At 58.6% G+C, this 17,081-nt stretch overlaps 1 protein-coding gene and 1 long non-coding RNA gene across 2 annotated transcripts in view; one reads left to right on the forward strand and one right to left on the reverse strand.

Moving 5' to 3' along the window:
* The window catches only part of Tspan18 (tetraspanin 18), a 38,337-nt gene that overhangs the window by 19,843 nt on the left and 1,413 nt on the right, over nt 1-17,081 (reverse strand). The gene's annotated exons all lie outside the window — the stretch shown is intronic.
* Nucleotides 8,039-11,521, forward strand: LOC106148486. The gene is made up of 3 exons (XR_001233979.1): nt 8,039-8,600; nt 8,948-9,028; nt 9,437-11,521. It is a non-coding gene; the product is annotated as an uncharacterized LOC106148486 (long non-coding RNA).

The raw sequence follows: 17,081 nt of genomic DNA on the forward strand, positions 1-17,081 counted from the left end.
AGTCATCAGGAGAGGGGAGGATGGGGGCACATAGTTCTGGGTCAGGACAGACGCAAACATCTTTGCCCGAAACAGCCCCAAATCTGTATTGTTACAATTTTGTGATAACTGAGCCTAAAAATAAACTCCTAGTATGAAGGGTTTGGTTGTTATACATTTCTCTTGCAGCCTCTTTAATCCCTGCGTGAGAGTAGGTGGTTGGTACCATTCATCCCATTTTACAGATGAGGAAGTTGAGGCTCAGGGAAGGTAACTATAGGTTTGACTCCATTTACTTTCTTAGCAAGTCATGACGTGGTCTGTCTGCTGGGTTCCAAACCAGAGCACCTGACAGGATCTGAGGCTGAGAAGTAGCAGAGAGAGGACACCAGGAAGAGGGGATGCGTGCCTCTGTCCCCAAAGTGTCCCATGGACAGCTGTTCTGCCTTCAGTCAGGCAGCCCAACCCAGAGCCTTGGGCGGCTGCTAGAATCTTCCCAAGCCAGCTGGAGGGCCTGGGGGAACACAACCCAGCCCTGCCATCCCTTGACAGATGGACGCCTGGAGGCTCCGAGAGGGGCAGCAGTGAAGGGGCCAGGGTCGCGCTGCGCCGCAGGGTTCTCCCCAGCAGGCTCCCGCCCGGGCCAGACAGCTTTATTAATTTCACCCCCCCACTGCCCAGATGGCGCAGCCCCTCTGCACTGAGCGGGGTCGGGAGGGGCTCTGATTAACAAGAAGGGCTCAGTTCATAAATCACTCCTTTTGCCCCGGGCATGCTTTCTGCAGACAGACAGCAAAGGGGCAGGTGGACAGGAGTCACGGAAAAGCCGGCATAGAGCCGGGAAGGCCTGGGACGAGCCCCGCCAGGTGAGGGCACTGCGGCTCTGCGTTGGGTGGTGGAATGCAGGGCACCTGGAACCGGGGAGACCCATGTGGGGTGAGGACAGGGAAGGGGCTGACCGTTACACAGCCATCACGAGGCCAGCCACCGTGTTCCACACGTTCGCAGACCCCGACCTCCCTCCTTTCCTCCACCCCGCAGAGAGCTCCGCCTCGTGCACGATGTGAGCTTCCCTCCCTTTCGAGACGAAGCCACTTAGGCACAGGGCTCCAGAGCCCCGCAGCTGGAGAAGGACACAGCTGGAAGCACACGCCGCCTCGCTGGGCTCTTCATCACACCTTCCTCCCCCACGACGGGCCTGAGGCTTGTGAACAGCGACCATCCTTGCAGTTGGGGTTTGGGGCGGAGGGTGGGGGTGGGGGACTCATTTGCTCATGGGCTGCTCCTGCTGCGCCTTGACCCAAGACAGATGGGCTCCTCCACAGCAATTGGCCTGACAACCTGGCGAGCTCAGTGGCAGAAGGGCAGGGACATGGGCACAGCTTAAAGAGGATAGAAGCTAATTAGTTTTCCGAGAGGGAGGGCCCCGAGGGTCAAGGGTATCCCAAGCAAAGCCTGCTGCAGATGCAACTGGATCCCCAGTGACCCCTCCCCGCCCCCATGCTCACCGACCCGTGACCATCCAGGGACCGGGACTCTGCAGCGGCCCACACACTGGCCCTGCCACCAGTCCTCCCTTCTGTCCCACCAGAACTCTCACGGCGCATTGCCACCAAACAGTCTTACCAGGGAGGGCCGTGCCCACCTCCTCACATCCTATGTGGTCATGTGCTGGGGCCCGGAGGGATGGCGTCCTTCCAGGGCCACACAGCAGGGCCCCAACCTGCAGCTGTTGCTATGGAGTCTGCCCCTGCTGCCCACCCATCCTACAGCCTGCGAAGACAGACCCTGCACTCGCTAGACTTCTGGAGCCCACAGCACACATTCCTGCCCCGAATCCTCCCACACCAAGGCTCTGAGGAAGGGCTGAGGACAGGAGGGACCGGTGGCCTGGCTGCTTTGGTGGGATCCAGAGTGCGTCCCCCAGTGGCCTCCTGGCCAAAGAACAAGCTTGCCCCAGGCTCTGCTGTTCCGTGGGACTCACCCAGCCGGGACCTCACCCCTGTCACATGGCCCGGTCCAGCCTCACACAAGGGACACCTCGGCTCCCCCCAGGCCGGGTCCTGCTTCCCACCCTCTGGGCCCCTCCTAGAAGGCGTCACGCCTCATGCCAGTGGTTGCACATGCTGAGTTGGCCCTTTTTGGATGCCTAGCCTTGAACGCAGGGCACACAGATCTGCCCAGGACCTGGGGCTGATCCCCGACAACCTGTGCTTAGACTGGGCTCAGAGATGGTGGGCCACCTGCCTCGGGTCACTCAGCCAGGCTGCAAGAGCCACCTGCCACAGCCCCTTAGCAGTGGTCTCTCTGCTTTCCACACCCCTCCGTGCACCCCTTTCAGTGCATAAAACCAAATACACAGGATTAAGAAGGAAACCAATTATAGTGAAATACAACAATCAAAACATTTAAAATAAAAAAACAAACCTGGTGGGGAACAGCGGTATACACCTATCATCCCAGCATTTGGGAGGCTGAGGCAGGGGGATTGCCATGAGCGTGATCCTTGAAGCTCAAAATGAGAACTTTATGCCTGCCCCGCTCCATCTGGGGCACAGTCCAACAGGCACAAGTCCCGCTCCTCTCTCGTCAAAGTCACACTTTGTCATCAGTACCCAACCCCCACAGAAGGGCAGGAAGTTTGCAGCAGGAACAAATGGGATGCGGGAGCAGGGAAAGGGACAAGGGTCAAAACCCTAAATTCCATCAGGTGTGGTGGTGCACACCTGTAATCCCTGTTCCCAGGAGGCTGAGGCAGGAGGATCACTGTGAGTTCAAGACCCTGTCTCAGAGATACAAAAACAAAAACAAAATCCCTAGATTCCTTGGGAAGAGCCTGTGGGCAGTGAGGACTCACTGAGAGAGTGAGTGAGATGGGTGACCTTGCCCGGGGCAGGTCCAGCCAGAGGGGACACTAAGCAGAGAGGACAGAGAGCCATTCAGTGTCTGAAGATTCCCCGGAGGGCTGCTAACCTCCGACCTCTACACGCCAGCCTGAGACTTGGATTCTAGGGGTTCAAGGAGGGGCCTGGGTGTCTTTCCTCTCTGCACCCCAGGGGCTAAGTTCCAGACCTCAGAGTGAGGAGCCCCTGAGGTCTGTCCTGGGGACCAGGACTCCAGGCAAGCTGGAAACCCTGTCCCCCAAATCTAGGGGCTGTACCATGTAAAGCAGCTGCACACCTGGCTGTCACTCAATCCCCAGGCCCCTTCTCTGCCCATCCCACGGGCACTGGGTGGGTGGCCTCCTCTCTCCCTTCCCCACCACCTCCCACTCCCTCGAAGGTCACCAGAGCTGGAGGATGAGCGGGTGCCGTTGGCCGTCCGCTAGGACTAGCCCTCTTGTAGGCCACCGCCACCCTACAGCCAGGTGACACTTGTAGCCTGGTGACATGGGGAGGGGGGCCCTGCCCAAAGGCTCGGAGCAGGCGTGGCTGACAGCACTGGCCCAGGCTGGCAGACCCTCCCACCAGCCTGCAAACCCTTGGTGGCCTGGCTCTTTCTCCGCGTCCCTTCAAGGCACACAGGGCTGCCAGGTGGCACTGCAGTAGGGGTTCAGTCAGTGCCACAAACTCCAATGGAATAACCGCTCCTGCTTCCCAGGCCCCACGGGCTGTGCCGAGCACTCTTCCAGCACCCTGTGAGCGTGCGTCAATCATGCCCGAGTTGCCAGGCTACAGAAGGGAAGGGGTCCGCAGTGGGGGGGGATCAGGGTCCCGACCCCACAAGGCGCCCTGCTGTGACATCCAGGGCACATGCTGGCCCACACAAGGCAGACTCAAGCGGCGGAGAGAATGGGCCAGCAGGCGGGGGTCCTGGGTTCGAGTCCTCACTCCACCTGGCTTTTTCTCACGGCCCCTCCGTCTCCTGGCGACACCAGCTCTCCCTTCCCACGTTTCATCCTCCCGGACCCCAGAGCTCCGAAAGACCCTTTGAAAGACTTGCTAATCCATCCCAAAATACGCAGGGCTGTTGCCGGGGCAACCTGGCCCACCACACAGCCCAGATTTAAATATTTAATAGGTTCACGGGGATTAAGGGGGCCTGGGAATGCGCAGGGGAGGGCGCAGGTCTGGGGGAGGCAGAGCAGCTGCACAGGCCCCAGTAGAAGCACCAGAGGGGTGGCGTGGGGACCTAGGTATGCATGAGGCACAGCTCCGTTCCCTTTTGCAGGTAGACAAAGGACACTTACACCACCCCCACCCGAAATGCCTGGTGCCCGGCAGGCATGCTAAATTCTCACGTCTCCCGGAGTTACACTATAATCGCCCAGCCAGCCACGCTGTTATTCCAGATCCACATCTGAGAGGCCGGCATGGGAGAGAGGGGTGGCAGCCCAAGGCCACTCAGGGGAAGGCAGGGCTCTTCCTACTCTACTCCTCTCAGGAGCCAGGGCTGCAAACATAATTGGCCAGCGCACAGGAAGCCCTTTCCACAGTCCAGGCACACGCCAGGGACTGCACAGATCCTACGTCATTGGACCCCATGAGGTGCGCACTGGTGCCCCATTCTACGGATGTGGATGCTGAGGCCCCAAGAGGACTGGCCTGAGTGGACAGAAGTGGACACAAGCGGCAGCATAGACACATAGCCACACTTGGTCACGTTCTTGGCCGAATACAGAGCCATAGTAAACCTCCTAAGTCACCTGGACCATGGTTCTGTCAACACCGAGATTATTTTTATGCACTTGAACTGACTGATTCTCGTAGCATCTTCATAAAGTCGGGCGTGGTGGTGCATACCTGGAATCCCAGCGTTCTGGGAGGCTGAGGCCAGAGGATCGAAAGTTCAAACTCAGCCTGGATGACTGATTTAGGGAGATGCTGCCTCAAAATTAAAAAATGCAAACGGGCTGGGGATGTAGGTCAGTCAGTGTGAGGCCCTGGGGGTCAGTCTCCTAAGGCCCCTGTTTTTTGTTCTTGCTTGCTCCTAACAGCCACCCGATGAGGCAGAGGCGATTCTGTTTCATGGGGAGCTCGTCTGAGGGGCCACAGTGAGGTGATGCCAGGAGACCCACGTCATCACAGTGCTGCTGCTCTCCCCATCCCCCCAGAGCCCAGCAGTTTCCCACCTGCACTTCTCCCTGCAGCCTCCCCAACGGGCCTGTCTGTGGTCAGTCAGGGGACTCCGCAGTCCTGGCCCCCACCTCCTCCCGCCCGAGCAGTGCTGGGGACAAAGCCTCTCAGAACCCAGGCCTGGGGACCCCGAAGCTGCCCCAGAGGCTACTTCTTACTGCACCCCTCAGCCTTGGAGCTGGCTTCCCCGCACCCCATGGCCCAGGGCGGCCACGGCAGCAGAGACAACCCCGCCTGGGCCTCACCCCCACGGGGCTTGCTGCCCCCTGCCATTTGCTTGGCAATAAATCCTGGAGACAGAGGGTCTCCTCAGGGCAGCCGCAGTTGCTTCTTGGCACCTGGCCTAAAGTAAAGGAGGCCGTGTGCCCTTCGTGTGAGAGGGCGGATTGCAGGTACTTGGAGCCCACAAACAGCTGAAAAGCCGAGTGACGATGCCAGAAGTGGCCTGCGATACTCCGGAAATGAATCAGAGACAGAGTGCAGGGCCCCCGGGAGGGCAGGGGGAACTCGGAACCCTGTTTTCTTTCCTTCCCATCACAGCACCCCAGGGGCTCCCTGGAGTCATAAAGATGAGCCACAGCGGTGGGAGGGAGACAGGAGGGACCCACACAAAGGGAAGAGACCCGCTCCATCCCCAAGGCTGGCCACGCTCGCGGGTGACCTGACCCTGCCAGGAGGAGCAGCTTCTCCCCTCGGAGTCCACCGGAAGCCCCACTTCCTGTGACACCGCGATAGCACAGGCTGTGCGTCCCTTATCTGAAATGCACAGGACCGGAAGGGTCCCTGATTTCTGAGTTATCTGGAGTCTGGAATATTTCCATAGACATTACTAGCTGAGCTCCTTAATCCAAAAGGGAAAAATGAAAAACTTTCTGAGCACTGTGTCAGACTGTAGCTTCTCAGATGAGGAGTGCTTGACCTGTCACAGCAGCAGTCTTTATCTTCCGCACCTGTAGATGGGGACAGAGAGTCCCACCTCCTTTGCCCCTGGTATGGCGCTGCGCAGGATGGAGGCAGCTAAGGAAGGGGACGCTCACCGGAAGCGGCCAAGAGAGGATGTGACACACATTCACCAACATCAACACCGCGGACAACTTTCCCTGTGCAGGGCCGGAGAGTCAGTATGCTAGGCTCTGAGGTCACACTTTTTCTGTCAGTTCTGGGAGACAGCAGATGCAGGGTGACAAAATCTCTCGCAGAGCTTGGCAAGAGCTCAGTGTGCCGGGCAGGGGTCCTCCCTGCCCTGCTGAGCCCAGCAGGTGGGCAGATCGTGGGCAAGAGGAGGCGGGGAGCCTGGCAGAGACGAGCCAGTCCTTCCTGGCTAGGAAGGCCAAGACAGTAATGGTGACGCCAGCCAGGATAAGAGTGAACACAGTGCTTACGGCAGGCCAGGTGAGGTCAGAAGAAACACTCTGCATCTATTAGCTCGGTCAAGTTTTGCAACAACCTGTGAAGTGAGTATCAGTATCACGTCCATTTTACAGACCAGGAAACCGAGACAGAGAGGAATAGTAATCTGCCCAGGGTCAAACGGCTATTCAGTCAGCAGCTGCCTCTGGCCAGCTGTGTGATGCTGAGTAAGGAATCTGTCCTCTCTGGGCTTCTCTGGGAAGGCAATAGGCTTCTCAGACTGGCCCGGGGTACTATGCTGGCCCGGGAGATCTTCCTCTCTTGGGCTGTGTGGTCCTAGCCTCTCTGAGCTCTGGTCTCCTCTGTAATCTCTCAGGCCACATGAAACACCTCCAGGGCCGCATGGTTCCATCTCCCTAGGGAGCTCAGCTTGGCTCATCCACAGGGCCATGTGGCCAGGGTCTCGAGCCAGACATTGACACCGCGGCAAAGCCCGGGGCCACTGGTGCATTCTGGGAGGGGCCCACACTCGGCAGGGAAGGTCACAACACACTCACACATGCTCCACTGCTCTTCCGGACACAGACAATCAAGGTGACTGTCACCTGCAGTGTGAGTGAGGCCTGGTCAGGGTGCTGATCCTGGGCTCTGGGAAGGGGGTTCGGGCCAGGCCCTATTCAGGCAACCTGGTGCCCCTTCCATAGCCCTGAGGACTAAGGACAAAGGTGCTGCCCTGGGACCCAGGAACAGGGGTTCAAGGCTACCAGCAGCTGCATGGCGTGGCTGAGCAGCGCCACCTCTGCCCTCCCTCACTCTGAACACGCACACTCACGCTGACCATTTCCAGGCACCGTGGTGGAAGGCAACTGTCAACCCAGCTGGGACAGGGTCTCTTACAGCACCCCACATGTCGGGGCCTGGATCTCAATCCCCGGGCCCTGCCCTGAGAGCGCGACCCCCAGCAGGAAGTGACCGCCTTCATTTAGGGCTCTGCATGGGGGCGCTGGTCTGCAAAGCCACTTTGCCCGAGGTGGCTTCAGGACTGTGGGGACCTGCTGGGAGCAGGGGGCCACAGGCGCCTCGGGGCAGGAAGAGGAAGCCGGAGCTAGGTGTTTCATTTCCCCGTTAATTAAGGAAGAGGAAGACAAAGTTGTGAGGGCGGGTGGGGGACCGTGTGGACCGGAGCTTCTGTGGGGTGCGAGGTGGCAGGGAGCAGGCTTCAGAATGGGGCTGTCGTGGGCCGGCCTGACCGGGTCCCTAGGTGCTGTGTGACCTTGAGTGAGTCACGCCCTGTCTGAGCCCTGGGGAGGTGACTCGGAGGGCGGTGTGTGTGTGTGTGTGTGTGTGTGTGTGTGTGTGTGTGGCTAACCGCCTGTGCAAACCCAGGCCATGTCCACAGAGACCTGATGGGGGATGCTCGGCTAAGGGGACAGTGAGGTAGATGGCGCTGAACTTGGCTGAGGCCGCTGCTGCACCCTGCGCCTCCTCCAGGGCGTGAGTCATCCTGTCTCCGGGGAGGAGACTGGGGAGCGAATCTGCCAAGGAAAGCGTTACACCAGGCCTTCCAAGGTAAACGTCCTGATCTGAGGTGAATTTGAAGCCGGGTGTCGCGGTGCGCACCTGAAATTCCAGCACTCAGGAGACTGAGGCAGAAGGATCATTGGGAGTTCGAGGCCAGCCCGGGATACATAGTGAGTTCCCAAGCAGAAGCTGTGGTGAAGCCCAAGTCTGACTCTGTCTGAGTCCTTCTCTGGCTTCCTCTTTGAGCTGTGACGCCCCGCTCCACCGCCACCACGTGCCTCGATGTGACGCCGCCAGAGGACCCTCACCAGCGCTGAGCCTGCCCGCCGTGCGCTCACCAGCCCGCTTTTTCCTCGAGAGCTGCGGTAACACGCGGCTGACAGGAACGTACCGCCCAGACCGCACAGCACCAAGCGCAGAGGCAGAGAAAACCTCCAGGCCCCGACTCCTCCCCAGCTGGGCCAGCGCCAGCCCCGGGCGGTCACAGGGCCCCTCAGCGGGGACTCTGTGGAGAGGCTGCTGCGATCGCCCTGCTGGGCCAGCTCCACGGAGGAGCTGATCTCTTGGGACACAGAGGTAATGGAGCCAGGCGGGTGACACCGCCGAGGACCTGGCCCTGTCACATGGTGCCTTCTGCAGCTCCTCAGCATAAGCACAGATCGGGAAGCTTCCCAGGTGAGTCGTGGCCCGGTCCTGTGGCCCAGAGGCGACACTCAGGCCAGGCCCGTGTCCCCAAGCGCTCACACCGAGCGCGTCCTTCCCAGGGGCTGGGTCACCGTGCGTGTACCCAGCCTTGTGTCATCCAAGCAGCACCATAACTGTCACTGTCGTGTTACAGACATGGGGCTCCAGGGAGTGCCACCCTCACCAGGGTGGCAGTGAGGAGAGAGGCTGAGGTCCCCCTGTGCCGGCTGCCCATGGGGAAAGAACATGCTGTCCAACTTTCCAGGAGTGGGGACTAAACCCAGGGCCTACGCACTGAGCTACAGCCCCAGTCCTTTTAATTTTTTGTTCTGAAACAGGTGCTTGCTCTGTGGCCCAAGTTGAGCTTGAACTTGTTTGTGATCCTCCTGCCTCAGCCTCCCCGAGCACTGGGATTCCAGGTGAGCACCACCACGCTCAGCTTGGGGTTACCTTTGATTGCAGAATTTGTCAGGAATATGGTCAGAGGGCCCAGGACTAGGTGAAGGGCCAAAAAGGCCCACATCCCCACAGTCCACCACCCAGCCTCTTCCTGCCTAACCCCCTAGGGAGAGGTGAGGCTCAGTTCACTCCGCCAAAATAGCTCTCATCCACTAGGGGAGGAGGGAGAGTGCGGGGAGAGGAATTAGCTTGTGCCAACAGCACAGGGCCCTGCGCGGAGGCTGCCACTTGTCCCCTGCCAGAGACAATGAGCCCTTCCACCATGGTGAGCACATTCCCACCCCAGGACCTTTGTACCTGCTGGTTCTGCTGCCTAGATGCTCGTTTCACCTGACCTTCTGCATGCTTCATTCCCTCTCTTCACTCAGGTCTCTACCCAGTGCCTCACAGAAAAGTTCCCCGGCCCCGTCCAAACAGCCCTACTCCCCAGGCACCATCCCTTACTGGTGACCACTATGGCCAATGGTGTTTTCTCCCAGTTACTTTCTCTTCACCCCCTTTCTGGGGCTGGCAGGAAGACAAGAGACTTGAGTAATCCAGACCAGTGCTGAATCCTAGTGCACGAGGCAGAGTGTGTTATAGAGCGACTGCTCGATGGACGCTTGGGGAAGGGAAGAAGGAAAGGACAAAGGGAAGGAGGATGGAAAATGCCTGCATGGGCTTCTTTCGCATGTTTCCGATTTAACCCTTGCTAAAGCTCTACCCGAAGATGCAGGGCCAGCTACAGCATTGGTGGGGCCCCAAAAAAGGGAGGCAGCCCTTGCTCGACAGTGACTGAGAATTTCAAGCTGGCAGCAGCGCAGAAGCTGGCCGTGGGGAGGTGCCACCATCGACTCCCTGTGCTGTGGAGCGGAGGGAGGATCAGAGAGGGCCGTGGCTGGCACACAGCATGGTCGCAGGCACCACCTTGGGACATGGGCCTCCCCAACCCCACCCCATGGCGGACACGTGTGACTCCACATCTCTGGAAGCCTGGGGTCCAGCCCGGAGAAGACCGTGGGAAACAACGCTCTCCACCATGGTGAGCACATTCCCACCCTCCTCTCTCTAAGGAATTCCGGTGTCCTGGTGGGAGGCGCATAGGTAATCCTGGGGGCCCTGGGCCCCTGGTTTGGGGAGAAGTGCCCCAGGCCTGGTGGGCACCACACTCAGTTTTAAAAGCACCCTCCTGAGGCAGCAGGAGGAGAAGGAAGGGAGGGCCCACCTTCGGGGTGCTTTCGGGGCTGCAGCTGAGACTCCCGGTAACCAAGGAAACGGTGTGGAAAAGTCCTCTCCCCAGCCACTAACCTTCTGAGTTAAACGTCAGCCCAGAACCAGGATTAGCATGCACACAAAGCGAACAGGTAACCAGGGAACTCCGCTTACACACAGGAAGTCCCCACCAAGTGCCCAGTGGTCTTCTGTAACCCTTGGCAACCCCAACCTTAATTACCACGGCACTGACCGTGCAGATCTGACTCCCCTGTGGGCTTCGGGCCACATGACGGCTCCTCAAAGGGCCATAAAAGGTCAGAAACTCCACTGTCAAGCTGCTCACTGGCAGGATGGAGAGCTCAGACCAAACCCTCCATTCCACCTGAGCCTGAGGTTTAGAACTCAGTGCCGAGGCCCCGGGGGCCATGAGCTGTCACTGGCCCCGGCCTACCCCGTAGTGTTATCTTGTCCTCTCCCTTTCGAACACGTCACTGGTCCTGCTGCTCCTTCTGTGTCCTGCTCAGCTCTGTGTTCAGGACCTTGAGAACGCGGAGGAGCGCTCAGGCTGCTACGATGCTCTGGACAGGCCCTCCACAGCCCACCCTGCCGCAGCCGCGGTACCCTGGGCTGGGCGCACCCTCTCCTCGGGGAAATAGGAAGGGGACAGAGCTCTGAGCCTGCACAGTTTAACCTGGGGAGCCCTGGGCACCCCAATGCCCGCACTAACAGGGATGAGAGGAGGACCCTAAAGATGCTCTGACAGCGTCACTCAGGAGAGGGGACCTGCCCTCGGAGGCGTCAGGGGAATCGAGGGTGCAGCCTGTAGCCTGAGCCCCCTCCCCAGGAGGACCGGCAGCACACCACTCTGACATCAGCCTTTGTCCTCGGCCCAGGCCACCCCTCCCAGCCCCCTAAACCAGGCCAGTGGCCATGACTTGAACCCTGTCTTAGGGCAGCGGCTAGCAGTGGCAGGATCACAATAGTGTCATGAGCTGCCCCCAGCCACCAGGCTCTGCTGCAGACGGCCTAGGAAACCACAGCTAAGCCACCTGCGCCCATACCCACGAAGCCCTGCCCCAACCCCAGGAAGCCTGTCATCTGCTGGGAGCTTGGGCCAGTTCTGCCCTCAGAAGAGGGTGCTTGGCTCTGTGCTTCTGCTGAGACCTCATGTTGTGGGGCCTACAAGCCACTTTCTTACTCTAATAGAAGGGCCAAAAGCTGGGCATGGTGGCACAAGCTTGTATATAATCCCAGCACTAGGGGAGGCTGAGGCAGGAGGACTGCCAAGTGCCAGCCCAATCTGGGCAACTTAGCAAGACAAAATAGAAACAGCTGGGATGTAGGTCAGTGCAAAGGTCCTGGGTTAGCGTCCCAGTACCACCCTGCCCAATCAGCTGACTGCTGATGATCTTATTGTATTATTTACACTCAGGTGATTTCTGTTCTTTTAAACAAGGAACATAAATATTTCATGTAATTAAAGCAAATCATTGTGGAAGGTCCACTAACCCCCTGCACAGAGGCTGCCAGGCCTGTGTGGCGCTGTGCTCCGGGCCTGGAACACCTGCCCTCCTTTTGTCTAGAAAACTCCTTCTCACCCTGCAAGGCCCAGCAGGATGTCTCCCCTGCCGTGAAAGCCACCCTGATTTCTCCAGCCCCGCAGTGGTTCTTCTGTTCAGTCCAAATGCCCTCGTTTTGAGATAAGACAATAAACAAGGCCCAGAGAGGGGCTAGGATCTCCTCCGGCCACACAACAAGGTCATGGCTGACTGAGGGCTGCGCTAGAACCCACACAGGGTGGGTGGCCTGGCTCTGAGCCTCTGCTCTGCCACCAAAGGGGGGGACTCCGAGCTCGTGCCCTTCCATGTCCAAGCCTCATTCTGCCTGAAACAGGCAAGGTTCACGTCCCCACCCCCTGCTCAGTGCCCCTGGGGGGCTGGCGCTGGTCACATTTTACGGAACTCCGCCTCCTGCGACAACCATGCAATGAGCCAGCTCTCACCACTGCACTTCCCAGAGGGAAACTGAGGTTCCTGGGAAATCAGGTCCTTCTGTATGTCCAGAGTCACAAATGCTGGGCTTGGGACTCAGGTCCAGATCTGGGTGGAGCTGGAGGCCAGCTGGTTTGGAGGCTATTAACTTACTGGGCATCTGATGGCTGTGTGACCTCCTTTGGGGTACCTGCCCTCTCTGTGCCTATTTCCTCACCTGAACAATCAGGATACAGAGAGCATCCGACTTGTCCAGCTGGTAGGAGGATTATTACATAAATCACGTAAAGCACTAAAGCAGAGCCTGGATAAGATGAGCACAATGTAATACTGGCTGTTATGAAATCATGGACGCATTCGTGAGTTTATAGAGTCTAGACTCTGGCTGGAGAGGAAGCCGGTCCTGGTCTCCTGTCCAAGGTTAACTGTTCCAGCAAAAGTGTCTGCGACGGCCAGGCAGGCCTGCCCTGCTGCACCAGCAACACAGGGAGCCCTCGCCAGACTATAGGGGCCGGCGCATCCTATGGCTGAACTGTGTCTGCCCCAAATTCAGGTGTAGAAGCCTCGGCCTCTAGAGGGACTGGGTTTGGAGGACTCTTTAGGGAAGTCAGATGGATGGGTCCTAAGCTGATAGAACAGGTGTCTTTCATGGTACTGGGGATCAAACCCTGGGCCCTTGCACTGAGCTACATTGCAGGGTTTTTTTATTTTTTACTTTGAGACAGGGTCTCGCTAACTCACTTAAATTGCTCAGGCTGGGCTCACACCCGTGCTCCTCCTGCCTCAGCCTCCCAGAGTGCTGCCATTACAAGCACGCACCACCATGCCTCAGGCTAGGACTGGCGTCTTTATGAGAATTGTATTTCTCTGTCCTTCTGTTTAGCCCTGAGAGTTCAATAAGGACCCAGTGGGTGGTTTTTAGCCCTGGTCCTGAGCTTGCCTCCAAGTCCAAGGGCCAGGCCCAGACAGCATCTCCAGTCCACACCAGGGAGAAGGGCTGTGTTTGGCGGGTTGCCAGACTCTCAGGCTGCCTCCAGGAGCCCCCCTCTGCGCTCGGTGCCCCCAGCCTGCCATGGGAAGAGCGCTGGCTGCACCGGGTGTGGGCCCAAGCTGGCTGTAGGAGATCTGAGCCTCTCCACCAGGGAATGGGCCGCCCCAGTACTTCAGCATGGCCCAGTGTGGAGCTGGGGCTTGTAGCTGAACCACTGTGATGTTCGGGGGAGCGTGGAGGAAGGCACGGGGGAAGCCATAGGCGGGGCTGTCTGCGTCTCCTGGATTATCAAACGGCCACCTCCGCTGCTGGAGGCTGGAGGGTGCTGGGAAGATCTGCTCTGCCATCCACCTTAGTCGGCTCTTCAGGGCAGCAGCCCTGTTCCTGAGGTGCCCCGCCCCAGGCCCGAGGCAATGGAGTCCCTGCATTTCAGCCTGGCCTCCAGCCTGCAGTGGAGAAAAGGGACTTCAGCAAGAGCCCTGGGGCAGGGGTGGGGTTTCTGGCTGCTGGGAGTGGGAAGCAGGTTGTCCTGTTCAATAGGCCCCCACGTAACCCTCAGGGGTGGGAAGCGCCAGGGAAGTGTCCTGAATGAGTGAATGTGGTTCTGTGGAAGGCGGCCACACCGCCTTTGGAGATCAGAGGTTTTTATGTGGCTAACGGGCCCCACACAAGATTCAGCTGAACACGCCTTCTAGGGAGTTAAAATCAGATCTAAAGAAAAACGGTGCCCACAGCCCCGCCCAGCCCCGCCTGCTGGCCCTCCAGCCACGCTCTGCCAAGGACTTTCTCATCTGATGGCCCTGAGTTGCCCACCGTCCTGTGAGACTGCACTACTCACTCCGCACTTGCAGACAGGAAAACCGAGGAGGCCCCGCGGCCGCCCTGCTAGTACAGCTGGGGTCTGAAGCCTGGCCGGGCTGGGAACGCAATGGTTGAAGCTGGAAGGGGCAGGTCAGGGACAAGAGAGGGGCAAGCACCCCAGCCCGGCCGCATCCAGGCAGGGTCAGCCCCGAGGCATGCGCGAGTGACACTGTCTCAGGATGAGGATGCATGCAGTCAGGCTCATGGGGTCAGTCACTCCCAGTCCCCGACCTCGCATCGCTCCTAACACACCTGCAAGCGCCATCTCCCTGGAGGAGGAAGAGGAGGGCCAGAACGAGCAGGTGCACAGCCAGAAGGAGGCCTGCTGGCATCTCATGCCTGCCTGTCCTGGGTGGCCAGCCCAGGGTCCCACCCACATCCGCTCTCACTCTGCACTCTCTGGCAGGTGCATCCCTGGCACCCTCACCTGTCCGCCCAGCCCAGTGAACGAGCTCAGCGCCTGTGAACCCGCTCCTCCCTGCACCACTCGCTCTTCACATTGGATGAGGGGCTCCCTGGTAGCAGGTCAGGAGCCTCTTGAAGGGCTCAGAGCCTTGGCCCCCAGGATCCTGCTGGGGTCAGCAGAATGAGGGGTGAGTGGCTGGAAGGGGCACTCGTCCAGCTCTATTTGCTCACTGGTTCTGGCCCCTGATGGTTACAGATCTCCAGGGGTGGCCACCCCCTCTCCAGGGCCATCGCTCCCTCCATCTTCACCGACAAGGTGGGGGAGTCATTCTACTGTTGCTGCAGTAGCGGGCACAGGTAGGGATTACACCTATAATCCCAGCACTCTTCGAGGCTGAAGCAGGAGGACTGCAAGTTTGCGCCCAGCCTGGGCAATTTAGCAGTGTAGCAAGACCCTGTCTCAAAATATAAACGGGTTGGGGATGTACCTCCGTGCAAAGGCCCTGGGTTCAATCACCAGTATCACAAAACAGAATAAAACAAGGTAAAACAAAACACAGCGAAGCGCCTGCCTGGCAAGCGCAAGGTCCTGAGTTTGATTCCTGGTACAAAAAAAAAAAAAAAAACAACACCTGAGAAACCACACATAGCACACCACAGAGAAGACACAGGAGTTGCGGCTGCAGCGGGGTGGAGCTGACGCTGGTGACGCCAAGCTGTGGAGTCAGGGGCAGACAGGAGAGAGAGGGAGAGAGTTGGTAGAGGGCCAAAGGTTTGCGGTTGACCAAAACCAAGCCAGGGACAGATCTTCCAAAGTGCACGGCCGCAGCTGCCAGGAGGGAACGGCACCCTAAGCTGCGGTTTTCCCCGGCAGTGATCTCTCCTCAGATGAAATCATGTGCCACGCCTCAAATGTGTCCCAGAGCGGTGCGGCAGATGTCGGGGCTGCAAGGCTGGCTGCTGCGTGGGGCTGTTCCTTCTCCTTCCTCCCTCAGGGGTCTCAGTGCTGCCAGGTGAGGGGTGGTCACGTCTGGCCCTTCTGAGAGGCCGTGCAGGGCAGATGAACCCTGAGGGGGCTGGAGAATTCTCCCAGGAGTCGGGCTGTGGAACCCTCCTAGCAAGAGGTCATCCAGGGCCGCCTGATACTGGGGTACGAGAGCAGTGGGGTGCACTAGGGAGCACAGCTGCCCAGGAGAAGGGCTTCTGAGCAGTCCTTTGGGAAGCCAGATGCCACCTGCAACACTGAGGATATGGAGTGTGCCATGTATAAACGTCAGAGTCACTAAGAATGAAGCTCCTGTCACAGCGAGATCATCTAGAGGACTGTCAACCACAGGAAGCTCCCCTCCCACCATGGTACCCATAGGCAATGCCGGCCATTTCTCCTGCCCTGCACTCCTTTTCCTTCTGAAAATAGCACCTGGGTTTTCCCTTCTGGGTACCTCCCGTGGCATATACTCCAGCTGACTTCCCTTGTGACAGGATTCCCCCATCCACTACCCTGATTTTGCCCAGCCAATCAGCATGTTCTGTCCTCTAGCTTGCAGGGATTGGTCAGAGATGGTCACGTGACTCACACCCTAGCCAATGAGCTTCAACCCTAGGACTTAGGAACTTCTGGGAAAAGCAGCCCACCTTCCATTTGAAGCCGAGTTTGAGAGGAGCATATCTGTGTGTTGCTGCTACCATGTGGGAGCGCCTGCCAGGGACTGAAGCCCCCAGGGAGGGACGCAGGGGACACGTGTGGTAAGACATGGTTCTTGGGGGTCTCTTGAACTCTGGATTCAGCTCTGCCTTGATGCCAGCACAGGCGTCTCAGACTGCCAAATTATCAAGATACCAATAAAAAGCAAATGTATAGCCTGTCTTGCTTAATGTGGTTTGGGCTGAGAGTGGGTTCCCAGTCCATGCAGCATCTGACCTCTGCCTGACCCTGGCCAGGGCTTTGCCAGACCTCTGATCACCCTTTGTTTGTGACCCATCACTGGTTCTTGCTTCCCAGGGTAGCAGCTTGCCCTTTCCTACAGTGGGGCCCGTGGGACCCCCAGGCTTCCCTGTTATCTGGCCTTCTGGGTGGTGTTTTGCTGACTAGTGAGACTCCTGCAACGTTAGCTTGGCTGCACTCTTTGTCCCCACCCCTACTGTCCATCACGGACCTTCCATACCCAGGCACACAGCCGCCAAACAATGCATCAGGGTCCTGGGACTCGGCCACTCCTGAGCCTGGACCAGGAAAGGTCCCCTACGGATGGGTCCACAGTCGCAGGGACACCTGCCACAGAGAGAGGCCATGGGGTGTGGCCGGAAGTCTTGGCCCTGATGTCAACCCTGCAGAGGGCCAGGAAGAGGTCCTGAGTCTGTCATCTACCGCAGCCATTCTAAAATGGAGATCATACCACAACTCCCCTCACAGAAGGACCAAAGTCCACAAAAGCGACAGCACCACTCGCTGGGGAGGAGGAAAAGCAACATGAATGCTCACTCTTGGCCCGGGCATGCAGAGTGGTATGGGAGGTACTTTGGAAGTGGAAAACCCAAGTCTACATAAAGCCTGCACAGGAATCTGCATTG

Source organism: Chinchilla lanigera, unplaced genomic scaffold (genome assembly GCF_000276665.1).
Source record: "Chinchilla lanigera isolate Chin_1 unplaced genomic scaffold, ChiLan1.0 scaffold00021, whole genome shotgun sequence".
In the NCBI taxonomy this organism is placed as follows: Eukaryota; Metazoa; Chordata; class Mammalia; order Rodentia; family Chinchillidae; genus Chinchilla; species Chinchilla lanigera.